This window comes from Rattus norvegicus, chromosome 5, assembly GCF_021556685.1.
Source record: "Rattus norvegicus strain SHRSP/BbbUtx chromosome 5, alternate assembly SHRSP_T2T, whole genome shotgun sequence".
In the NCBI taxonomy this organism is placed as follows: Eukaryota; Metazoa; Chordata; class Mammalia; order Rodentia; family Muridae; genus Rattus; species Rattus norvegicus.
The window spans coordinates 170,995,155-171,022,169 of NC_141538.1; the positions used below are offsets into that span (position 1 = coordinate 170,995,155).

General features: G+C 51.5%; 1 protein-coding gene and 1 long non-coding RNA gene across 16 annotated transcripts in view; one reads left to right on the plus strand and one right to left on the minus strand.

Annotated features, from left to right (window-relative positions):
* The window catches only part of Prdm16 (PR/SET domain 16), a 324,217-nt gene that overhangs the window by 49,985 nt on the left and 247,217 nt on the right, over positions 1-27,015 (minus strand).
* On the plus strand, positions 374-12,431 carry LOC148006193 (uncharacterized). The gene is made up of 5 exons (XR_015621377.1): positions 374-590; positions 855-1,067; positions 9,352-9,530; positions 9,824-10,198; positions 11,284-12,431. It is a non-coding gene; the product is annotated as an uncharacterized LOC148006193 (long non-coding RNA).

The following is a 27,015-nucleotide window of genomic DNA, read 5'->3' on the forward strand; positions in this document are numbered from 1 at the left end:
AGAAGAGCACGGTGGCTTTTCTGGTTCGTAACAGAGTAGCTAGCTCTCCCTCAGGTTAGGCAATGATGAGTCTCTACCACGGTAAAAAACCTTCCAGTAAGCTAACCAGGTGTGAGAAAGCAGAGCCTTCTTGTGTCTGCCACGAGCCCTCTGCTAAGGATGGTGGGGGCGTTGAGCTAGAAAAAGCAGGTTTGAAGGGAAAGGTGTTATCAGGGTGTGTAGCTGCACCTGAGTCTGTGTTGTGTGAGCCTATGTGAGCACACGTGTGCCTGGGTGTACCTGCTCCTGTCAGACATTGCACCACCTGAGTGCCAGAAAAAATATTTGTTTCCTCTCAATTGGAAAAAAGTTTCAGTTTGACCCTGGCCTGCACGCAGATGTCCTGCTTCCTCACAGCCTTCTGCTCTCTCTGCTTGGTCTTTAGTTGCTGCTAATCTTCTGAAGTTGGCTTCAGAGACTGCTTTGCTGAACTCTTCCCCCACTCCCCACCCCCAACCTGAGGGTTGCTTGCAAGAAGACCTGGACCACAGGCTGGTAGCTGGAGGTGCAATAGACCCTCCCAGCTCTTGCCTGCTTTGCCCATTTCTGTGGTAAGCTCTAATTCAAAGAATTTGAAGCCAGCAGCAGCTGGGGTGGCTAACTGGGCATGCAAAAGGCAGGATGGCCGAAGGGATGTTGGTGGCTTGGGTCTCCTAGGGCAGGGGTGTCCTAGGGAAGGCGTTTCCAGGTGGGAAGAGTGACCAGGTGGGTAGGATAGAGTCCAAGCAGGCAGGGGTAATCAAGTCCGGTGGACCCATCAGAGGTGGCCTAGGGCCTCCGCCCCGACGGTTTACACTCAGCCTCCATCCTGGCAGGCAGGAGGGTCTCCTTTCGGATCGTCCCTTCACATTCAGCACTGCACACCTTTTCAAGATCCTTGCACACCCGGGGCGGACACTGGAAGAGTTCTTTTGGAAAAGCTCTCTGCACGAAGTCAGCACGAAGCAACAGCCCCAAGCACTCCGTGTCTGTTCCCTCGTCCCCAAGGACTTTGCTGCAAAGTCAGACCCTGAGCACGTTGTTAGGAAGTGAGTCTTTCTCCCCGCCCCCTGCCCGCCCCCTGCCCCCGCTCCAGGCTGCTTTATCTCCCATCTGATACCCATCAGTGAGCCCCCCTGGCTTCCTGACAGAGGGTGGCAATGAGCGTCTGGAGGTACCAGGTAGCAGCAACTTGGAATGTGAAGCAGGAAATCCTGCAGCTCCCAGAGCACGGCTCTGTGACACTGACAGTGTATGTGACAGTGACACTCCCTACTGCCTGCTCCCGGGACCCCATGTGCTTCCTTGGGTGACTAGCAGATTCCCTGGGAGCTTTTCGTAAGCACCGACGCTGTCAGGCAGAGACATGGGTTAAGTGACCGAGTCCTTCAACCACTTGCCCCCATGTCCCCTCTTGGCCCACAATCAGCTCAAAGGACTCATCACTCCAGGCTGGCTGTGGATGATGCCATGAAGCAACTATGTTTTGTGCCTGAAGAAGGCAGGGGGTGGGAGATGCCCGAGGGCAGGTGGTTCAGCGAACAGAGCACACGCTGTGTACAACCCCGCCCTAGGGTCCCGACTTTCCTCTCAGAACCCAAACGCTAGGACTCACACACTGTGGGCAAAGTGTGGAACCCATCTGTGCTCTTCTCTGAGCTTAGGGGGCAGCCCAGGGGGTCGGGCTGCTCTCTGAGAGGCAGGACCTTCAACTCTAGAGGCATCAGGATATAGGTGTGGCCTCCCCCTGCGCCCTGGGGCTCAGGCGATGGGTGTCCAGGGAGATCTCCCCAGGGGTCTGAGCTCAGCAGAGGCTGTCCCACCCTAGCTGGGACCTGAGAGTCAGTCCATCCGGAGTTCACTCAAGGCCCTGCCACTCAGGGATTAGACAGAGCCTTTCCTGCTTCTTGTATATCCTTGGAGGACACTACCGTACTCCAATCCAAGGGCAGCCTAACCCGAACACTGCTGGGTGACCCCACAGCCTGGTAGGGATGAAGGCAGAGTGAACAGTTTGCTACACGTTGAGGCCATGAGGGCTGATGTTCAAGAGGGCAGGTCTCCCACTCTCCAAGAAGTGGGCTCAGGGCACCAAACCCTAAGGAATGCCCTCCATAAGCACTCAGGATCTCAGAGACTCTTCCCAGCTGACACTGGAAACTGTTGAGGAGAACAGTGCACAGGTTAGTGGGACATCTACCTTATAAGGCAGTTTGGCCCCCCCTCCCGAGACAGGGAATGAGAAGGGCTTGCTTCTGAGGGATTGGTGGACCCCTTCCTCCCTGTCAGAGGGGTCAGGGACTTCCTGTGGATCCCTGCCACATGGATGTCTGAGCAGATGGTGCAGAATCCTAGGTCTTGTCTGTTGCCCTCTCCTCATTCTGTGTGTCCTCTTCTTTCTCATTTTTCTGTCTCTGTTTTTATGTTTATAGTGCCAAGCCTGGAAGGAGCTGGTTAGTGGCACCGTGAATGACCAGGTCTCCAAACAGGGCTCTTTGTCCCAAGGACTTTACTGGTATTTGGTGGTCGATGTCTCAGAGTTGAGGCTGATTTCCCCAAGGACGATCTTTACTAATTAGCTAGTAACAACTATGGCAAAATGTTTGGGAGCTTGCTGGGATCCGCTGGCCATATATGTATGCAAGCAAGGTGTGTACATGCATACACATGCTCATGGGTATACGCATATAGCTATGCGGGTATGTGTGCATTTGCGCATGTGTGTACTGTGCACACAAGAATCTTTACTTACATGGGTACGCATACGTGCATATGTGTGTGTGTGCCTGTATGCGTGCACTCAGGGGTCATAGTCATGGTATGGTGTGTTTTTTTTTTTTTTAAAAAGACAAATTCGGTCCTATGAGAAAGTGACCTAGGCAGCTCTTGCTAGTCCATGACTTTCCCAGGCTTCTGTTGCTCACTAACTCCTGTCCCTCTGATGATTGCTTCCCTGGCAGTCCCTAAAGATTTGAGAGAATTCCCTTCTCCACGTGGTCACTGTAGGGCTGTTATTCCTTCTTTCAGAGAACAGGTTTTTCTGTGTCTGAGGGGTGCCAGTGACTAAGCTGCCCCTCCCAGGAAGGGAAGAGCTCCTGTCTCAACCGGAACAGCAGTGGACATACTAGGAGGAGGGGGTAGCATTCTATAAGCCCTTGAATCCACCACACAGGCCTGGCTTTTCACAGGTCTCTGGCACTGCATCCTTGGAAGCAGACTTTGCTTCCTAGCTGACAGACCCTCAGGCAGCCCACTGGGACTCTGCACTCTGAGGGTTCTCGGGATTCTGAGAGGAAGGCCTGGGGGTTGGATCATCAAGGCCACAGCCACAGACAGCTGAGCACGAGCTCCTGACCGCACTGGAGTAACGAGGACCTGATGCTGGAGGCAACAGCATCGGCCCAGCTTTTTCTGATCTGGAGTCTGGCCTCTGCTTGCACCTAAGCTCCAGCGGGAGTTGTGTAGCTCTGATGGTTCCAAAGGATGTCTGAGAGTCCACAGGAGGCAAGACAGTGAGGGCTCACGTGTTAGGCACTGCTCACGGGGAAACACAAAGGGTCGTGATCTAGGGTGGCGGTGTTCCCGTGGCTGTTTTGCTAGCACTGTGGAGCTAATGAATCTCATCCAGATTTGGAGTTCAGTACCTACCCACTTGAAAACCTGGCTCCGGGGTTGCTGGAATTGAGCCTGTGGACTCCCATAATTGCTGGCGGAAGTGGCCCTTTTGCCCATTTGCCCCGACTTGGCCTCTCGGCCCCCACGTTCCTGCCAGCTTCCCCAGTTCATCAATCACCCCCATCAGGAATGCTGAGTTAAGAAGGGAAGGGATTGGAAAAAAAAATCCTCATAACCTTGACAATTTTTTTTGCACATCATTTGAGGTTTCCTGCACTTTTAATTTGTGGTTCTCTGCTGGGTGAACTCTTTCACATTTAATGGGCATGGCCAGGGGCTGGCTCCGTACGGGATGTGCACACAGGCGGGAACGCAGAGGCATCTGTCGTCAGCTCACCTAATGGATTCCCGGCCTGCAGAAAGGAGTGAGGCCTGGGAGTCACCCCGTTGGCCTGTGCCCTGCGGCTACAAGCATATTCCCTAGAAGCTCACACTGTGTTGGGCGTCTGCAAGACTGATACACATGCCCTCTGCCACCCTCTTCCACACCTTCATGCACACTTGGGCACGCACACACACACAGAGACACAGAGGCACACGTGTGAGCACACATGCAACGTCCGTGATTTATGACATTCACGAGGAGCCAAAACAGAAAGTCCATTCTTGGGACAGAAAGAGGAGGGCAGGCCTTCTGGAGACACCTCAGTGTGGCGGACACGGAGCCTGAATGAGCTCATAAATCCGGTCCTGACGCTCATTATGGGCTTGGTGGTGACAGGACCAAGTGCTAAGCAGAAACGGGATGGAGTCTATTGCTGCCAGCAGACAGGAGCCTGGCTGCAGGGACCGGGAGGTCAGGGGCCCATCTGCTCAAGCTGAGAGGGAGGGAATCGAAGGCTAAGAGGGAGAGAGGGGTGGAGTATGTTGTCTGGGTCTGTCTGTCCCCTCTGACCTAGGCCTCTGCTGGACAAGTGCCAGGCTTAGTGGTGCATAATGGGAGTTACAGGGAAACTCCAGAGCACAGCTCAGAGTTTAGATGCTGCAAAAGGAGGGCTGCTGCCTGACCAGGGACTCTGCTGACAGGTGGTGGTGATATCCTAATTCCTCACCTGGAGAACTTGGCTCCTGTGAAGTCATAGGCAGATCCTCTGGGCTCAGAGCCACACCGAGAAATGTGTGTCATAAAAAAAAAAAGTCACGGAATTTTACAATTTTTTTTTGTATTTGTACTTGGGCCCCACGCAGGCCTTTGAAGATCTGAAGAAAGCCACATACCAGAAGTTACTCAGACGTCCGAACGCCTTGTGAACCCTCTGGGGTTCCCAGCATTCTTGCACTCAGGGCTCAGACTCTGTGTGCAAACACCCCGGGCACACGGCTGATCTCTCGAATGTCCTCAGTCACCCTGTTCGATGGAGTCGCAGGGTACACGCCTTGAGCACCCAGTGGGATACTGGCCTCCATTCTAAACTTTCTCCCGCCCTCTGTACTGTGCTAACCTTGACTCTCGCTTTCCCTCTTTGCTCTCCTTTGGTCCTGGCTCCGTCTAGCAGGAGATGGTCCTCCCGCCAGCATCTATGAACTGAAGGAAGAGGGCAGGACAGTAAAGGGAAAAGGACTTGGGACTGTGTGCCTTGCCCGAGTGACTCAAACCTCTAGGCTTGAGATTTACCTATCTCAAGTAAACAAAATGGCAGAAGAGGAGCCTTGGAAGCCTGGGGCTGCAAGGGCTCTTCCTTGCTGTGGGTGGCAGAAGCTGGGTCACCAGCCTTTCCCGTGAACTTACTACAAACCCAACTGAGGGCACCTTTCAGCTACCCTGGCACCACCCTCGAAGTACAAGCACTGCGGCCTGAGTGGGGTATTTGAGGTGGGGCACATGGCTCACCCATCTTGGCAACTGTGGTTTGTCTTAATGGTCACGGGCTGCAACCCTGAGCCACATCGGAATCAAAGGTCAGCCTCATAATTCACACCAGCATTCTGTGCTTTACACAAAGCAGAGGCATGAGACACCGACGGAGCCCATACAGAGGCTAATCACAGACGGGGTGATTAGCAACAACGGGTGGGAAAGGGTCTGGTGAAACCCGGAGGCTGGCAGGTTAGACACCCCTACTGTTAGCCCTTCGGGTGGGTGAGGTCCTGCAGAAGTGAGTGTACAAGGTCTAGGTGACCACCTCTCCCTCTGGGGAGCCGACCCAGACCATTCATCATCCTCAGCTGGGTCATGTGGCTTGTCTAGGTCCTGCCTCAAAGTCCACTTTGGAAACCAGAGTCTCTTTTCTGATCCCCAGTCCACGGCTACCCGCACAGGTCCTGAGCTCTGGATAGCCTGTTGGAGATACAAGCACAGAACTAGCCAGCATTCTTGCTATGTACATGTTTCTGAACACTGACAGTGGTGACCCTTGCTGACTCTAGGGAAAAACTGAACCTGTGGGTTGCCTGCTCTTGAGCCCGCCGCCACAGATGCTCAGAGCAGGGCCCCCTCCCTAGTCTTCAGAATGCACGAGGAGAACAGCTATTTCTGGCCATTGGGAAGCCCTTCGGTGGGATTGTGGGACACAAGCAGAAGGGGGGGGGGCAAACAGCCCTTGTAGTGAGCATGGAGCAGGACACCAAGTAATAGTCTCTGCTCTGTGCCGTACTTTCAGAATGCCTCTGCCCCAACTGTGGGGGTCTCCACTGTCTGTAACATTGGATGCTTGCAAGCTCCCCTATGGAAAGTGCATGGCCACTGCACACCTAGTCTGAGGCTCTTGACAGAACAGACCTGCTGCTAAGCAGCCTATGGAGCTGGGAGTTGCTCATAGGTGGGGGGAGCCCTGGGTCTTTTCTCTGAGCGATACTCCTGTGGGATGAATAGCTGCTGTAGCCCACTCCCTGAGGATGAGCGTGAATAGGATCAGCGAGATTATACAGGAGGGCCAGGGGAGATGGGGGCTCTCCAGACAACTTTCCCTCGAGGCGGGTGCAACATACTCTCAAAGAGGACGCTGTGGTGAACTCAAAAAACAGTTCTACAGAGACAAACATCGTACGTCACAAGCAGATCCTAGCAGCATGCACACAGAGGATTTCAGCTGTTCCACAGAGGACAAGGTCAGAGCCAGGATTTGAGGGAGGTGATGAGCCTGAACCTGTGAGGAGAGGGACCATAAACCCTGGGAGGAATGGTCCCTGCAGCTCACTGAGACTCTTGGACTCACAGTATCTAGTTGTCCAGATGTGGGTCCTGTAGGGACTCTTCGGATCTCACCAACAGGTGACCGACCAATTTCTGAACTGCAGTGGTACAAATACTCTAACACAGTGGTTCTCAACCATCCTAATGCTGTGACCCTTTAATACAGTTCCTCATGGTGTGGTGACCCCCAACCATAAAATTACTTCTATTTGCTACTTCATAACTATCATTTTGCCACTGTTTTGAACCATAATGTAAGTAATCAGTGTTTTCTGATGGCCTTAGGTAACCCCTCTGAAAGGGTTGTTCACACACACACACACACACACACACACACACACACACACACACACACCCGAGGTTGAGACCCACAGGTTGAGAACCTCTGCTTTAAGGTATTATGGGTATAAATGTTCTGCCCTCCCCCATGATGTTCCCAACAAAGCACCAGCTCAGAGAGGCCTCTTCTACACGGTTGAGTTCAGCCCCCCACCTCACCCCTTTCATGCTCTGCCCCTTACGTGGTAGAAACACCTGGCTCTGGTTCTGTCACTGCTGGCTGACCCCAGACCACAAGCACAGCTACATCTGTGGCCATGCCCTTTACAAAGGCCCTCTGAAGAAATCCTCCAAGTACCCCAGGAAGCTTGAGGACTCCTACTTGTTCAGGGTTTCCCTGAATGTGGAGCCTCCCCCAGATCACCTACAGCAGTCCTCAGGATGGTTGGACCCCCAACTGAGGCTGTTGGTGGGAGGAAAGACACAGGCTGCTGTTGCTAGGCTGGTCTATCCACAACAGTGCTGGTGAGACCCAAACTCAAGGCTATATTTCAAATCCAAGTTTGCTCTGAGTCAGTACAGACCAGGCAGTGTCCCAAGCCTGAAGCTTGAGCTTGCAGACTGGCACAGACCTGGCCCTGACCTTCCAAAGCAAGAAAAGCTTCCTCCTCCTCTTCCTCTTCCTCCTCCTCCTCCTCTCCTTCCCCCTCCTCCCTCTCCTCCTCTCCTCCCCATCCCTCTCCTCATCCTCCTTCTCCCTCTCCTCCTCCTCTTCTTTTAATCACAAAATATATTAGGATCCCACAACCCCTAACCAAATGCTCAAGGCCACACCCCTGCTCAGTCTTAGGTCTGCCACAGGAAGTGGCTCTTCTGAGGGCAGCCAGGGCCTGGGAGGTGTCACACACATAACCTTTCTTTGGCTCTTAGATGGTGACAAACTGCTGTGCCTGTGAACGCAGCGCAGCGACCCCCACAGCGGATGCAGGAGGAGTTCCCCACCACAGGCTAGCCACTGACACATGGTTGGAACCACATGAGGTCTCAGGCCTGTGGGAAAAGGGCCTTGGTGTAAGCCCAGACCTTCCTCTGTTTGACAAAACCCTCATAACTGGGAGTTATGAGGGTTAAATGCAAGACTGAGGAACTCAGCCATAAAGCCTTAGGCCTCCCCAACCCAGCTTGCTGAATAGATCCCTGCTCTGTCCAATGGGATTTCTGAACCTTAGCATACAACTTCAGGATAGGGCTGTTGAAGGCTCCCTCTCCTTCATGCTCACCCCTGTCACAGCAGCCATCATAGACAGCACGTGAGGGGCGTCTCTTGGGTGGAACTTCAGGAGAACCCAGAGCATGGCCGTCTCCTGCCCCTTAGAGAGGGCAGTGATGTGCAGAGCCCAGGCCACCATGCTGGCCCTGGCCTTTCTTATCACACCCTCAGCAGGAAGGTCATCTCCCTACAGGTTGGGGATGCTGTGATCGATGGCCTCGAGGCTGGCCATCTTTGCTTTGAAAGCACAGGTTTTCCCCAAGGGATGGCCACAGCTGGGGCTACATCTGAGGCACAAAGTAACCTAGATGTGTGCTACAGGCTGCACAAACAGAAAGTCACAGATGGGCTGCGTAGCGCCCACCTTCATCCTGAGTCTGGATGTGTTAGTCACCCCAGCTAACGCCTCCTCTACCTCTCCTTAAGGTCTCACAATACCAGAGTTGCCTAAGGCAAGTGAGGCTTCTCTAAGGTCCGGCCTAGCTGAGGCCCGTGGAATGTCTTCATGAGTAGATAAATCGTTAGGTGTTAGACAGGACGGATATGGGGTGGATGAGCAGGATGGACCGATGTTGGATGTACGTGGATGACAAGTGAAGACTTAAGTGTCAGCTGGGTAGATGGATTTTTGACTAATGTTGGTTGCATCTACAAAGGGATGGATGGATGGATGGATGGATGGATGGATGGACGGATGGATGGATGATGGATGGATGGACAGATGGATGGATGATGGATGGATGGACAGATGGACTGATTGTGTGGCTGGCTGGATGTTGGATGGGCAGATAGAAGGATGTTGAATGGGTAGATGGATTGATAGTGAATAGATAGACAGATGGATGTTGAATGGGTGTATAGGTAAATGTTGAATGAGTGGACTGATGGATGTTGACTTCTCTAATTTCTCCAGCTCCCACAGTGGGCCAGAAGAGAACATCTTTCTCTTAATTCCTCTTAATTTTCTGTAATTTAGGGGTGCCAAAACCCAGGATATATCTCCTGAGAGGCAAATGTGAAGTCTCACATCGGGATCCTCAGCAGTGCAGGTGGACAGGACCATGCATGGTCATTTTCTTCTGTCTTACATCTCCTCCCTCGAGTGGCAAGATTCTTGAGGATTTCACCGGGCTGATTCCTAGAGCCGTGCAGACAGTAAGTATTCCGAGAAGGATAGAAGAAAATGATGGGAGGGTATTTCAAGGTAACTGAGGCAGATGTTCACGCCGCCCCATGCCTTTCTTTCTTCATCTCCTCTTTTTCAGACCGGGTCATTTCCCCCTCATCTCTCTCTCTCTCTGTGCTCTGCTGAAAAGCCTGTTAACCCTCTCAGCCTGTCCTCTCTGGAAACCGGGGTTATAATCTTCCCCAGGTCAATGTTGCTGAGTCATCACCCCGAGTCTGTTTTCTGAGGCTTAACGTAATGGCGACCTCTATCCCCATTACAGAGGCTGTGGTTGGCTTGCGACGTTGACAGGCAGTAGGTGCTTAGAGAAGCTGGCTAGGTTACTTCTGGTACCTCTCCTGCAGCAGACACAGTCCTCGGGCACCCATCCCTCTCACTGGAACACATGGGCACAGAGCAGCCTGGTGACTCACCACCTTCTGTATCAGCCCGATGTTTTGAGGTCAACTCTTGGAAATAGCTCAAGTCTCCACGGGCCAAGTCTAAGCAAATGCTTTGCCAACCTCCACAGAGAATGGTCCTCGGTGCTCTCTGACACACAAAAATGGTCATTGGCAAAGGATTCTTGGTGCAGACCGTGTTGTCTTTGGAGGTTCTGCAAGGGGCCAATGCCAGTTCCTCCCCTGAGCAGACCCAGGTATGTGCGTATGAAAGGATGTTGGCCAGGCCTGTCCCTTATTCTGACTGTTTTGACTCCTTATTGCGTGTGAGGAGATTCTCCTCCAAATGTCTTGTGATGACTCTGCTTCCCATGACCTATTTTTTTCCTTGGTGAGACTGGACCTTGGCCATTTTCCAGCTGGTGGGGAAGAGACACGGACCTCAGAGTCCATTGACTCTGTCCAACTGGGCCATACTTTCTCCTCACACCTACCCCTGAGGTATGAGGTATCTGAGGTGAAGGGACTGAGACACAAGGTATGATGACTTCAGATTAGTTTCCATGTTAATCCGATGGGCTTCGGGCGGCATGGTAATCTCACCGTTGGGTGTGAGCTTGACCTGAGGTTTCTGCCTCAGGATGGGCAGGTTTGAAGTGACTCACAGACGATGTTCGGCCAAGTCAGCCTTGCACAGCAGACAGAGGCCCGACAGAAGCCTTCCAGTGTACCAGCTCTGTGCTCCAGTGTCACTGCTGAGTAAATGTATCAGACAAATGAAGGGTGCCCTCCGCCATCTGTCTGGGTCTCTTTGGGGTCCCTAGCCTACTCAAATCTAGGATGTGGACCGTAAGCAGCCCCCACCCCCGTGTGTGTGTGTGTGTGTCTGTGTGTCTGTGTGTTTGTATCTGTGTGTCTCTGTGTGTATCCCTGTGTATTGTATGCTTCTCTCTCTCTCTGTGTGTGTCTCTCTGTGCTGTGTATTGTGTACCTGTAGGTGTATGTGTTCAGGAGGTCAAAGGTAACTTTGGGTGTCTTCCTCAATTGCTCACCATCTTATATTTTGAGAAAGGTCTCCCACTGAAACAGGGGCTCACCATTCAGTCAGGGGGCTGCAGGGCTTCACCCATCTCCCCTTCTCTAGTGCTGGAATTAGAGATGCACGCTGCGGTGCCCAGTTTTTGACATGGGTGCCGGGGATCAAACTCAGGTCATTAGGTTTGCACGCCAAGCTCTTCCCCAGCTGTGTCGTTTTTCCCTTAGTCTCGTGGCATCCGAGCCACAGTGATCCTGAAAACATCTGCTCACCCTACGGCCGCTTACCCGAGCCTTTCTGCTGCAGATGATACTAATGGGAGACATACCACTGGCTTTCCTGTCCCAAAGGGCCCCAGAGACACCTGCTTCCCATGATATTATCAGGTATGAACAAAAGCCCACAGGAAGAGGAGACAATCGGAGCGAATCAGAGAATCAGACGTGGCCTTGTGAGTACCTGCCTCGGCGTTCCTTTGCTGGGATATTTCCAGAGGCGATCATGTGTGTTCTCTCCAGGAGATCTACCTGTTCAAGGACTGGCCCTCTGCTCCAGTGATAACCTTGGTTTGATTTGGGACTTCTGGGTCTTTGGATCCAGTACTGGCCACTCAGGTCCAGACTGTGGTAGCTGAGACTACCCCCCACTTCATGGATATCCCTCCAGAGCAGGTGTCAGAGCTGCTTGCTGTGGCTCCTGAGCTGGGGCGTCTATCATTCTCGAGGCTGGCACAGTCCCACACAGTGACCTATGCTGCCAGCCCCTCCTTGGCAGAGGTTCAAAGTCAATCTAGAAGGTGAAACATTTCCCGGGTGATTCCTGACAGGTTGGCAATGTTCTCAGAGGTGGCTTTGGTGTGTTGCATGGACTCTCCCCTTCTGATGAAGGATGGATGCTTGCTTTCTGGATGGTCTCGTGACTTCCTGAGGGAGTACAGCTTTCTGGTGGGTCAGGGGCACAACATTCCCTGGGCACACTCTCTTGATGTTTTTATTTTTTATTTTATTTGTTCTTCTGCTCTAAACAATAACTACTCTCTCTCTCTCTCCCTCCCTCTCTTCCCTCTCTTCTCTCTCTCTCTCTCTCTCTCTCTCTCTCTCTCTCTGTGTGTGTGTGTGTGTGTGTGTGTGTTGTGAGAGAGAGAAAGAGAAAGAGAGATTGATTGATTGATTGATTGATTGATTGAGACTCTCTCTTACCCAGGCTCCTTTGAATCTCTGGACTCACTATATATAGCTCAAGGCAGCCTTGAACTCACCAGCCTCCTGTTTCTACCTCCCGAGCGCTAGGATCGCAAGTCCATGGCATTGTATCTGAAATAATTATCTTGTAACGATTTCTTAAGTCAGAGGAATGACTTTCATTTCTCTCCAAATGCCTTAGTTCAAAGATGTGTATTCTTTTCCAATTTCACGTCCAATTTAATTTTCAAAATAAATAACGAGTAATACGACAGAATCATAACATTTAAAAATACGCATTTTTCGCTATCCACTCCAGTAATCCTTTAATATTCATCAGGGTGAAAAAAAAATCGATTCAGAAATGCATTTGCTTTTAAGCACACCTCCTCGGCCTTTGTCAATAGTTTGTATATGCAACCGGTTCTCCTTATCAGATTCCGCTTCGTGGACTCAACCAAACACAGATCAAAAAGCACTTTTTTGAAAAGGGTGTTGGTACTGAATACGTGTGCACACTTTTCATACATCTACCCTTAAACAGCACAGTGTGACAACTGCTTATTTGCTGTGTACCAGAGACTGGGAACACCTACATATGATTTACAATGTGTGAGCATGTGCCCTGTGTGTGCGCGCACCCACACGTGTTTGTCTCTGTAGGCTCTATGCAAACACTACCCTCCACACATCTGTCACATCGTATTCCCAGATTTCGGTCTCTGGCGTATCCCAGAACAAAACTCTTTACACACCAAGAGACAAGTGCGGAAGCAAGACATCTCTCTAGAAAATGAGGACCCTTACAAGCACACACCAGTCTTTGAACAATAGTTAGATCCAGGAGGAGCTGGGTCCTTCCACCCCACTGGCTTGGAGTCAGCAGCAAGCCAGTTTCCGAGGGTGCCCTTCTCAGCAGTAGCCGAGGGCTTGCACGCAGGTTTCCTTTCTGCAGGGTGAAGCTCAGCTAATGCCCACACACAATCACACACCCAGCTTCCTGTGGCTCACGGGAAGAGGGGCCTCTTTGTTGGTCTAAGTACGAACGAACCCTAGAAGATGCTCACACCCTCTTCGAGTGGTCGCCAGCCTCTCAGAAGCAGAGCTGAGCGAAACAAAACCCACGTGCAGCCCCCTCGTGGCCCCGAATGCCACGTACTTTGCACTGTGTGCTTGTCGGCCCCGGTGGACGGAGCTGCAGTATTTGTGGGCATGGTTGCAGCCTGGGATTATGCAATAGGATGTTAGCCACACATTCTAATGAAAAAAAGAAAAAAGAAGAAATAAATAATAATAAACACCCAGGGCAGAACACAGATCTTTCACGACACCATAATCATTTTTCTGCTCCAACTCAGTTTTCTCTGGAGCAGCTCCAGGGAGCCCAGGGTGGCAGGGCTGCCTTCTTGTGGGGAACAAAAGGGCTTTTTCAGTCTTTGGGGCTGTCGAGTTTATCCAAATGTTCTCAGCTTACTACTAGCCCCTTTCTGAATTGATATTCCCAATACAAGGACACTTTGTATCTGGAAGCCATACTGGCCCAGGAAGGCCGCTGGTACAGTCCTGTCTACCTTCCTTGCGGCCCATGAGGAAAAGGCATTCCTGGTGTGACTGGGAAGTGGTCAAAACCTCGTGCTTGGTAGGGAGAGGAGATGGAGAGCTCATAGGATGCCACCCTCTTGCCAGGGTACCAGCCCGGCCCCCGTTCTAATTTTGGCCCAGCCAGTGTAGTCTCCAGGCAGCCACCAGGCAAATACAGATGTCGGAAGAGGGAATTCACTCCAGTCACACTGATCTGTGTGAAGCCTGGAGCACCAGGTCAGGATAATAACTGGCCTCCTTGGACAAGATGTGTTTTACCCTGTGGGCTGTGCATGAGTGCGTGTGTGTGTGTGTGTGTGTGTGTGTGTGTGTGTGTGTGTGTATGTGTGTGCATGCATGTACCTGAGCAGGCACATCCACACAGCTGAAACTCTTCAAACTGTTCCCAGCATCTTCACAAGGATGTTTCCCTCCATTCCAATCTCCTCCAAACGGCTCTGATTAGCACTAATGATAAGCCCCATTAATCACCCTTGACTTCTCCAGGATGGGAACAAGGTTGTGGTCAGGAGCCACTTGGATATATTTATGACCTGTGTGTGTGTGTGTGTGTGTGTGTGTGTGTGTGTGTGTGTGTGTGTGTGTGGTGGCAGTCTACACTGTGCCTCAGTGCCTCCGGCCTGTGGCTGACATCAACTCACAACTGTGGGGCTGCCAGAGGCCCAGCGCGGATCAATTCAATGTCTCTCCTCCTTGTCTGACTTAGGGGGTACCACGTCATAGGGCCCTCATTGCCCACAACTTGGAAGTGGTGTAGCTTTCTGTCCAGCAGCAGTCCTAAGTAATGACTTTGGGTACTGGTGGTGAATAAGGGGTGAATCCCATATCAGCCAAGAAGTGCCACTCTCTTGAATTTCTCCTCTCCCATATATACTGGTGCACCCCATTTCCCCAGAGGTCTGTAACCCAGAGTCAGAACAGCACCTGACTTCAACCCTTCATCCTCTCCACAGGAGGTCAGTGGATGTTCACAGGCCTCATGGCTGAATGGTTAGAAGAACGGCAGGCATGAAGCCCATGAACCAGTAGCCCTGAGGTCCCCTGTCACTGCCCAGCCCTCGGAGACCACACAAATCAGCTCGAAACTCATGCTCACTGAGCCTTGTTCACAGGCCATGTGGCTTCCTAGTTCAGACGAACCTAGTTCTTGTTTCCCCACTTGGGGTTCCCTGGTATATATCTTCTCTGGGTGTTTCCCAGAGCACTGAACAAGCCTTCCTTAGGCTGAGGTAGGATTGGTTCCTACAAAATCAGGCTCCATGCATGCAATTTCTTCAGCAAGCAATGGACACGTCTTGCCTGGAAACCGAGGTGCTCATGCTTCTGGTTTCTGGCCATCCTGGAGGCTATGACAATTAAGATGGTGTTCTGGCCCAAGTTTCAATACAGCCTCCCCGTCTTCCATGGCATCTGAACGGGGAGGAAGTAGTTGTCTGGCTGTAAATGGCTGTGTGCTTTGAGAAGAGTAGATTGGAAAGGGGGTGGGGTGTGCAGGGGAGGAAGAGAGGGAGGTCCTAGGCAGGGGCCCCAGTCAGGAATGGCTGAAATGGAAGAGTCAGCACCCCACTTGTCCAGAAAGCAGCCTGCATCAGGGTAGGTCCATGGGGTGTCCCTTTAGGACTTAGAAAGGCTTCACTCCAGCCCTGGGACTGGAGTTTAAAAGTCATGAGGTTCAAGTGAAACTGTAGCACTGGTTGATACAGTTTCCACTTTGTAGCAAAAGCAGCACAGGCTGATACAGTGGTATCTACTTAGTAGCAAAACCAGGACATACACAAACCATTAACCCACCTGAACACAGTTCTATAGCCCAGCCCTCTCCTTCGGGATGGGGGTGGGGGGCACTGCCTTGAGGCCTCTTTCTCTACTACTATTATTATTATTTTTTTTAGTGCATATCATTTGCTACCACACAACAGTGAGTAGTAGGAACCTGATCCAGCTTCATGATCTTTCAGAAACCGATCCAGAACGCACAGAACCTTGGTCTGCTTAGCAGGCTGTTTGTTAGGAGCCTCTGTTTGCCTTTCATGGGCTCACTCCTCGCAAGGCTCTTACTACATGAAGTGAGAGCGCACAGTGGCTGGAGGTCATCCACACTCCACAGAGAAGACATTTGGTTGATGTTAGTAGAGACAGGAGCCGGCCTGAGCCCTCCTGACCTCTGCCTCCAGGGGCAGATGCTTTAGCCACTATTTCCCTAGAAGTGGGGGCTGCTGTGTGACCTTTCCTGCTTGGTGTTGGGTTTCTTTCCGTTTAACTCATTGTCTCCCTACTTTGGAAGGGTTTGGTCCCAACATCTCTGTGTATGAGCTTTTCCTCATGGGTGAATATCATCATTGTGGAAAGAGACATCAGGAACATAGGTAGATTTGTGGCCAATCCTGAGCAGTGGTGGCTTCTGGTGGCTTGTTTAGAAGGCAGCTTTAGGGCTGGAGAGATGGCTCAGTGGTTAAGAGCACTGACTGCTCTTCCAGAGGTCCTGAGTTCAAATCCCAGCAACCACATGGCGGCTCACAACCATCTGTAATGAGATCTGATGCCCTCTTCTGATGTGTCTGGAGACAGCTACAGTGTACTCATATATAATAAATAAATATTTAAAAAAAAAAGAAGGCAACTTTATGGAAGACTGAAAGGGACCCCAAAATTTCATATTCATGAACTCAAGTGTGGTTCAGACTCTCTGACATGGGTAATAATTGCTTCATTGCTCCATCTAGTACCTCCTTCCTGCTGCAAGATGGCACCGCACATCTGGTTCTGTTTATGTAGCTTCCCAGAGAGGTTTCATTCATGAATGACCCTCTGGAGACTCCTAGGAAACCAAGCCTTGATACTGGGAGGCAGTGGTCTGTGCAAGCTGGGCAGAAGACTCTGCAGTCATAGCTGCCTAGATTCCTCCAGACTGCATCCGTCCCAGAGCAGACGAGACTGTCTTTGCGTGGATCTTCCCAGCCAGGTCTGGATCACAGACTTGTGGATCAGAGGTGGGAGGGGTGATCTGACAGCTTGACAGGATGGGGCTGTAGGTTTCAAAGGCCTCCTAGCTTATGGGGGCATCACAGTGGAGGTGCAGTTCTATCTGACCTGGGAGATAAGTGTAGCCATCGGGGACAGCTCTTGGGTCATGTGCTCCTTGACACCCTCCACTGTTGGGGCAGCAGTAAGGGACAGTCCTATGGTAGTAGGTGATATCTGGATCCAGGAGTTACGGATCTACTTTGAGAAGGGTTCAAGGGGAGACATCCCTGAGACAATGTTCTTCACCTTTTGAACCTGTGTTAGCTGCTTCCAGGAAGATCTGAGGAGAGTCATGCCTGCACTTTGGAGAGGAATCTATTCATCTCAAACTCCCCATGGCATTGGCAATCCAAGTTGAGATTCTCTCAACCCCCCCCCCCTTTTTGTTGTTGTTGTTGTTGTTGTGGTGGTGGTGGTGGTGGTGGTGGTGGTGGTTTCCTCAGAGTGGCCCCATACACATCTCTTGATGGCTGCCCGTGATGTGTCTGTACCCCCTTGCTGTCATTCACTCACTGATTGTCCTAGTCCATTCCAACCGAATTCTGCCCTCCGTCCGGTGAACCTTCCCAGCTAGTGTGGAAACATCTCGACTTCTCAGTTCTTTGCACATTGCGGGGTGCAAGCCCACATCTTCTTTAACCTCACTGGGAGGCCTCTTGGGAACCAGAGTGTACTGGCTGCCTGCTGTTACTTTACCTCTTTCAGAGTTTTCAATCAAGTTTAATAAATGCCAGGTGGGGGCATCTGAAGACAGAAGGGCCATGTCGCCGGAGTTAACACGAAGACAAAAGCCAAGCCGGGGCTGCTCAAAGCCACTCCACACTCCTGGGAGGAAAGTCTGCCCTGGGTGGGGGTAGAAACCTGAGCACCTTCTTGAATCCCCCCCCCCCCCAAACCCAGGTGGCCCTCACTCCCATTGTGGTCACAAGTCTACTCTCCAATCTATCATTCCTGGCCTCCTCTTAAAGGCACCAGGACATTCACTGTTCTTCACCCACACGAGAGTGTTTAGAGATTCAGGATTACCAGTGAGCAAGTGTCTTTGCTGGGCAAATGGTACTTTGCTTTTGGCTTCCATACACTGAACATGGTACCCCACAGCTACGCCATCTGGTAAGCTCCTGATAATCAGGGCCTGGTCCTGCCTCTGGATCCAGACATCTGCCGGTCTTTCACAGAGACCCCTCTCTAACCCTGCTTGGTGCTGGGCTGCCAGAGAAGCACAGGCGCTGGAGTAAGCCCAGAGAAGGAGTCCCCAGTCCGGTCAGCAGAAACAGATGCATGCTTCAAAGGTGGACCAGCGCCTCTCTGGAGGCGTCTAAGGCTCTGTCCGTTGGCTTCTCCGAGTCAAAACATGGGGTGAGGAATGCCATGTCTTCAAACTGTTCTCCCACTTCAAAAAGGCTTTCATGGCACTCAATAGAACTCTGTTCTGTAGACACTGCCGCCATTGTTACTACCGTGTCTTCGCTCAATCACACACAAGTGGCTCTGCCGGAGAAATGAAAGTGCCTTACGGTCCCAGCCGGCAGCCCGCCCCTCCTTCCTGCCTCGAGACGGCACTGCACATCTGGCTCCGTTTTTGTGACTTCCCAGGGAGGTTCCATTCTGGTTCCAAATGGGACCTGGGAGGGAGTCCTGCTAGAAGCTGGGGCAGCTTCCAACTCCTCTGGTTTTTCTTGTCAACCCCGCTATGCCACAGCTGCAGCAGACCCCGGCCCTGGTGGCTTTGCTTGGCACAGCTCTGGTCTCGCTAGATTCTGTTTAGAGGTCATGTCCCCAGAGAACCCAGGGAGGCATTAGAACTGTGCCTGGCTCAGTGGCCAGCTGTGAGGTGGTGTTGTATAGGTGGCTGGTGGTCTGCTACACAGCAGTGGGGGCCTCTCTCTAGCAGTGAACTCCCACCTAACGGGAAGTCTGGTACCCAAAGACAATACACTGAATTTGGTCCCCTTGTATCATGGTGCACAAAATTCCTGGTCTCTGCTTTTGGTCAAGAACCTGTGGCTTGCTTGGCAGAGGGACTTACATAATCTAGAGGTGAGCTGCCCTCCAGGCACAAAAGGCTAGTATGGCCCCATCTGGGGCTTCCAGAGGGGACCTACTTTTCTCTCCTGTGAGTATCATCTATACCACATCTAGGCAGGAATCTCCTGGCCCGAAGTCCCTGACCAGTAACTCATAAGTGCTGCACATATGGTCGCCATTAAGGCGTCATGTCCAAGATGACAGATTAAAAGAAGTGTTTGGTTCATTTGCCAGAGCTTTTGACCATGTGACAATTAGTGTCGAGGACAGTGGCCTGCTAATAGGATGCATAGGATTAATAGGATGCAGGGGCCAGTGAGCCAGACAGCCTAGGGGACCTTGTCCTACAAGGCAGTGTCTGTCTGTCTTTCTGTTTCTGTTCTTCCTTCCTTCCCTTCACACACACACACACACACACCACACTACACATGCTCACACCCATGCATGCATACACATACACCACACAGACACAAACACACAGCAGCTATCACACAACACACACTCACGCACACACACACAAACACACACCACATCACACACCACACATGCACACACCCATACATGTACACGTGCACGTACACACACGGACACAAACACACACCAGCTATCACACATCACACAGACACATACACACCAGCTATCACTCTCTCACACACACACACACACACATATATACATACACACACCACACTCCACATACACGCACCCATACATGTACGCACGCACGTACACACACACACACCACACTACACATGCACGTATGTACGCACACACCACACACACACAAACACACACCACATTACACATGCACACACCCATGCATGCACACACACCACACAGACACAAACACACACCAGCTATCACACAACACACACTCATACACATACACACACACACACAACACACACACATACACACATACACACACACACACACGCACACACACACAGGTACCCACAGAGCCTAGAAGAGGGTGTCAGATTCCCCTGCTGCTGGAGTTACAGGCAGGTTCCTAGCCATCTGATGTGGGTGCTGGGAACAGAACATGGGTCCTCTGCAAGAGAGGTACATGCTCTTAATGAATGAGCCACCTCTCCACCCCTACTTCTGTGTAACAGTTTCCCTCTGGAACCTGGGACATACAGGATTATTTTGTGGGCCCTAGGCTCCTCCTGTCTTTCCAATGTTGGGATCATAGGTACATACCACCACAATTGGTTTTTACACGGGTTCTGGACATGGAATTCATGTTCTCAAACTTGCAAGGTAAGTTCTTTACTAGCTTCTGTGAGTGCAAGGATACACACGGTCCTCGATTACGCCAAGCCTGGACACACAAACACACACGCGGCATCTGCTTTCAAAGAGTACCCGTGTTTGCAGCCCTCATCCAATGCCAACTGCTAAATAAACATCACTTTGGAGTGAGAACGTTGTGTCTGGTGACTCGTCCTCTGCCTCTGAGCTCAGGTTGCTGCTGATAGACAAGTCTCATGTGTTCTTTAAACCCACACAGAGGACACTGTTCTTTTCCTCGGAGCAAAGAAGTGAAGATTGCCAGCAGCTTCCTGGAGGTCTCCGAGGGAGGCTGAGGATGGAGCTGTGAGCGCCGGTGAGGATAAACAAGGATGGCAGGTGGAGGGGGGCTGAAATCTGAGCTCCACAGTAACTGCCGAGAGATTTGGTGCAGATGGTGTGGACGGGTCTCATGTCAGGAAGCCGCGGCCACTCTGCTTCTGACTGGGGCCCTGGATCCTGCTGTTCAGGCCTCTTCCTGGAACGCCGGCCTCAGCCCTAGACCCAGGGGATCCCCACTGAGTCTGATGTGGAAGTCAGGGGTGGGGTGCTGATCCCTGAGCCCTGATACCCAAGGTAAAGGGATGGATGACAGGTCTTTGAGGCAACCCTCAATGCTTTGGAGCTAGAAAGCAACTTTGCGTTTCAAAAGCACACACACATACACCCCCCCCCCCACACACACCACACATATGCACACACACCACACATATGCACACACATATGGCACACATACACCACACACATACACAGACACATAAGCACAAATAGACACACACACAACACAGACACACACCACACACATACATGCACACCACATACAAACCACATAGATCTCACCTACAGACACATCGATACACAAAGATACATAGACACACACACACAACACGTACACATACCACACACACACACCACACATACACACATGTACAACACACAAATCACACACATCCCACACACATACATACCACAGAAGCACACACTACACAGACACATATATTCACACAAACAACCATGTACACATCCTACACATACATCACACACACACACACCATACAGACAAATATACACAACACACAAACCATATACAACATACACATACACACCACACAGACATACACACCACAGACACATACATTCATAATACAACCACAGAGACACACACACAAACATCTCATAGACACATACACATACCACATACATATATATACATCCTACTCATACACACAACCACACACACAGACACATACATACATACATACATACATACATACATACGACACACACACACAAACACACACACACACCACACCACACCACACCCCACACCCCACACATTGACAACATCAGGCATAGGGTATTAACATTCTCTCCTGGGCTTCTGAGGACAGTGGAACCTTGAAGCATTCCTAGGTGGCTCCCAGGAGTGATCATCCCCTCTGTGTTGTGAAGTCAAGCCCCAAAGCGTCACACAGTGACTCTGTGAAGATCTGGAGTGAGGCTGAGTCCCCTGAGAACTCCTGTCACTAGATCAGTGCTGCTGTTAGGGTGTGGAGAGAGAGGCTTGTTTCCTGGGGGCCATCTGATTAGCTGTCCTGGGAATTTGTCCCTCTTGTGGTCATACAGGATGTCCTAAACCTTTTAAGCAGGGGTTGAGGGACACAGGAACCCAGCTCTTAGTCTAGGGGGGCAGGAAAGGACCATCTATTTCAGCTCCCGGGGCCTCAGTGAAGGTCGGCTGCAGATGGTTCTGCACAGACATTGGGATCCGTTGTCCTTCATCTCTCTCACTGTTACTCTGCCCTGCCCTCAGCCTCTAGCAGCCTACAGGGTGTGGGTGAAGGTCTTACATCCAGAAAAAGCCCTTTTATGGATCTTAACTGATGTTCTCTGCAGTAGGGGAGCGAGACAGAGCCAAGTGCCATGTTGTGATTCTCAAGTGTCCAAGAGCAAGGAAGGGGCATTCTGTCCTCTGAGGCCTAAACCACCCTCATATCCCATGTCCGTGCTGCCTGTGGTCCCCTGCTCCTTGACCTGGGTCCCACCCTGCGCTGGGCCAGGATGTAAGCAGCTTACACTGGCATATCTTTCTCAGAAATCTTTTTATATTCAAATCAAGGATGTCTCTTTAAGAGCACAGAGGGGCTCTCTCCTAAGACATATCACTGATGTTAACCTCAAGAGCACCAAGGAGAGGCAGGAATATCACGGAAGGACAGTAGGAAGTCAATTTATGCTGGTTTCCCGGGCCCCAGCCAGAGTCCTGTGCAGTACAACAGTGCTTCTTGGGTCCCCAGAAGAGGAAAAAGGGGAGAGAGATGGATCCACAGTGGAGACAAGGCCGACAGTGTACGTCGGCCTCTTGGAGGGTTCCTCCCAGGCAGAACAATTATATTTCTCAATCGTGCTAAAGCCATAGTATTTCATTTTCCTTGGCCAGGGCCAGGGCTTGGAGCTGTGGGGTAGACTGGGTACAGGGTAGTTGGCATTAGGAGATGGCTCCTCTCCCACATGTGTCTAGCTCCACAGATCTCTAAAGAGAGTGTTTCATTAAATAAGCACAGGTGTTGGCAGACCAGAGCCCAGGTGAGACTGGCCAGGCCTGAGATGACAGCCCAGGTGGCACAGGAGCCAGGACTCCTCACTGGGTGGGCTGGCCAACTCGAGGGCTGTGCAGGGCTGTCTACAGACAGCACAGATGACCCAGGCCCCAGCCTTCTTCCTAGTCCAGAGGGATGCTGCATCTGACAGGGCCAGAACTGATTGCCCTGGGGACACTGCTCAGAGCTGCAAACCAGCCTCGCCCCCGGCAGGACTGGTAACTTAGCACCCAGTGAGAGAAACTGAACACAAAGTCCTGCATGTCTGAAGCTCAGCTTCCTGACGTGAGGGTAGCCCCTCCTCTCCCCAAAGGCGGCTATGGGCAGCTTCACCCCTTTTTTGGCTTATTGACCCACCCACAAAGCCTGCAGGGTACCACAGGTCTACACCGAGACCCAGCAGATTTCTGATGCAGGGCGGTAACTCTTATGTCTGCTGGGTTTTTTTTTTCTTTCTTTCTTTTTTTTTTTTGAGTCAGGATCTCACATAAACCAGGCTGTTCTCCAATTCATTGTGAAATCAAGGATGGTTTCTAATCTTTCTGCCCCTACCTCCTGAGTGCTGGGTATAAATGAGTGTATCACCATGTCTGGCTTCAACAGGCCAGAAAAAAGAGACTAGAGGGGCTCGTCTTATACTCGCCTAGATATCAGGGAGGGTTCAAATGCAGCCTCCCTCTTCTGTCACTGAACAGATGTTGCTCTCTCCCGCTGATCTAACGAATCAGACAGTTGGGCTGTCGTGGAGCCAATCACAGACTCGTGGTTCCTGTTCTCTGGGCCCCAACCGGTTCTCTCCAGTGTGGCCTCTTGGGGGAAGTCAATCCAGGCAGTATGAGGGACACAGGGAAGCCTGTGAGGTCAGGAGAGTCTGCCCTCAAAGAACATGAACCATCTGCATGGCCTGAAATCCCACCATCCACCATCAGCTGAGGTCACTTTGTTCTCTGTCACCTCAGGTGGAGTGTGGCATTAGAGAAGAGCTTCCCCACACAGGAGGGTTGTGCCCACGGGGACCCAACCTAGTCCCTGAGGATAATAAGGTCCTTGGGCCATGACATAGGGTGCAGGGAGGCAACCAGGGGAACACTGGTGCCTGCTAGAGGCCACACTTCCATTCTGCAACAAGGCGTTTTGAGATACCAAGGCCAAGGCAGAACACCTCTGAACGGATACCTGGAAAGGCTTATTCTGGGGCTCTGTCAATTTTCAAGGTGTGACAAAAAGCATCCCTAGCCTCTTCCTGTTGGCCTCCAGGTTGTCCGGCTGCAGGCTATGAAGCTGCAGGTGAGATCCTGCAGATGAGAAGCAGCCATCCCAGGCAGCCCCATCTTATGCCTTTCTACCAACCTCAGGCATTTCACACACAGTTAACTTTTATGAGCAGCCTTGCCTGCTGGGGAACAGGAAGGTGCTTGCCCTTGGGGCAGCCAAATCCAGCCCTTAAGGCTCTGGACACAGGGAGTCTGGGCCAGGGCCATCTTTCTAGTCCTTGTGATCTTTGTCTACCTTCACCTATACCTCATAAAGCCCTAGGGCTCCACACCTCACTGGTTCCTCCCCTCTCCTTGGGGCAAACAGTCAGCCTTGCCCAGAATTCCTCTGCCTTAGGTATACTTTTAAAGAGCCGGGTAGCACCTCAGTAAGAGACTCCCAAGGTGGACACCCTCCCTCCTTGCCTCTGTCACTGTGCACAAGACTCAGAACCTGAGGGATAACCAGTGTGGCTGGAGCAACACCCTGAACCATCTATCGTTCATTAAACTGGGCAGAGGCCTTGGTAGGGGATTTGAAATGAGGAGGGGGTGGGCTAGTTGGGGGCGGGAGCTGTCTAATGTCTGTTTTCAATATGTAGCCAATCACGGGCCTCTCTTTCTTCTGTTTAGTATAATTTTATACTGGGTGGATGTGTTTAGGCCTGAGCGGCCTGACAGTGATGATTGATACCGTGCATCAGGAGATTCCAGCGCAGGCATTCGGGAAGAAGCTGTGCCCGCACGGTTCTCATCAGATGGTCAAGCCCGCGGGCCTATTACAACCAGCAGGAGGCCTCCAGGCTTAATCACAGAGGCTGGGCCCATGGAGGGAGAAGGGAAAGGGAAGGGAACAAACTGAGGGCCAGAAATGCTACTGGAACCCTGACCCCTCCCCCAGTCACTGCAAGCAGCAAGGAGGGAGCCAGCAGAGGGGGAGAAAAACAATTAAAAACTGCAGCCAGCCGCCAGAGACCAAGGGACTGCCATGGGAAGTCTTGCAAGGGGTGGGCGTCACTGGCTGAAATAAATCGGCCGTGGGCAGGGGCAGAGGGAGCCAGAGCAGGAAGGGAACAAAGAGGGAGGTGGTCAGGAGGGAGAGCAGGGCACATTAGTGGAGACAGCCTCTGGCTTGCCATCCACCCAAGGATGCCACTGTCATGTCTGTCCAGGGCTGCCTGGGTTCATCTGCTGTCTGGTGGAGCCCTTCACCATGTGCTCCCCTATCCTGACCTTTGATGTGGTACACACGCTCGTCTTTATCTTTGGGGAAGTCCTGATTTGGGGTGGTGTGTCTGGGAAGGGGGCCAGACCCTCCCATCTATTTAACCACTCTGGTGTATCCATTCACCCTCTTTGCTTTCAACTTTTAGCAAGTCACAGACACAGGGTCCCTCCTAGTTTAGGTATGAGTTCGTATGTATTTTCTCTTTGTCTCTCTAATTCTGTCTGTCTGTCTGCCTGTCTCTGTGTGTCTGTCCATCTCTCTGTCTCTGTCTTCTTCTCTGTCTTTGTCTCTCTGATTCTGTGTGTCTGTCTGTCTCTGTCTGTCTCTCTGTCTCTGTGTCTCTGTCTCTTTCTCTTTGTGTCTCTGTCTCTCTGTGTCTCTGTCTCTGTGTTTCTCTTTGTGTCTCTGTCTCTGTCTCTCTTTGTCTCTCTCTCTCCCTCTCTCTCTCTGTGCCTCCTAAGTGGGTTCAGGGTAGGGGTAGAGGATTTTGGTGAGAGGCGCAAGAGAGCGAGAGGCAGAGCTGTCAAATACAGAATAGCTGGTGCAATCCAGTGCCTGCAGATGATGCCCAGAGCAGCTGTGGTTCTGCTGGGCTGGCCTTCTTCCCATTTAGGGCACCACCAGAGCCCTGCTCTGTCAAGGACTGTTCTATGGAACCAGGAAGGCTTTTGAGTCTTAATTGTGCAAGGAAGTCTGGAGACCAGGAACAAGGGCTCAGAGCCAGAGGGAGCTCTACTTAACACCAAGTGGCTTGTGGCAGAAGACTAGCCCGGCCTTGCTCCCTCTTCTGGGGTGTGCGGAGGGGTCCTGACCTCGCTGTAGCTATGGAGTTAGGAAACATTAGTCTAAGGTCAGCGGGCACCTCTGAATTTTCCAGACCAACAGTATTTGGTCTGTGGCACCTGTGCCAGCCAAGTTAGTGACCAGCTAAGGTTAAGACTGACCATCCTTCCTTGGGAAGTCCTGCTTCTATTCCTGACCTGCCTTCCTCTGTGTGATCACCAAGGGTCCTGCAGAAGCCCTGGCCTGCTTCCTGGGGGCTATATATAGTTTCCTCCCTAAACAAAGGAGTCCAGAGGTATGTAGTTCTCTGAGTTCTCTGTGGTGCCTTTGGAACACCTGTGCCAAGCAGAGTCCTTTCCATCCAGAAAAGCCAGAGGAACTCTGTAGCCAAACTCCACCCTCGGTAGCCAAGCTCTGGAAGTCTAGGGGTGTGAGCAGGCACTGGCTGGGGCCTGGTTGACCCTGTGAGTAGGAGGTGCCTCTGCTAAGGCTGAACTCAGAGGCCTGAATGGACTACACGAACGGTCTCCAATGGGCCAGGTCCACAAGTAAGTGATGGCCATTCCCAGAACATAGAGCTGGCTTGGCCAGCCTGTGCCCCAACCCAGAGTGCCACCAACCAGCCATACCACATGTTTCCTGCTGTCTGCTGTCTATTTTTGGAAATGATTTTCTGACTTTTTTTTTCTCCCAGGCTCCATAATGAAACAACAACAACAACAACAACAACAACAACAACAACAACAATAATAATAATGCCAAATGTCACCCTGAGTGACTGACTTTCAAGATAGGTCTGCAGGGTAAGACTTGGGAGGGGGGAGGTTCATGCTCCTCACAAGTGTCCTACCTATTCTGACACAAAGAAAGATTGAATCCAGAAAGAGAGAGCTAGATACTAAATTAAGAAGTTTCACAGTTGCAAAGCTCTTTTCTTGGGAGGGAGGGAGGAGGTAACCCAGACCTCTGGAAAGCAGTGTTCTGAAAAGACTCTGACTTCAGCTGTTCCTAGATGAGCTGCCTGGAAGCCCAGGCTCCTGTAG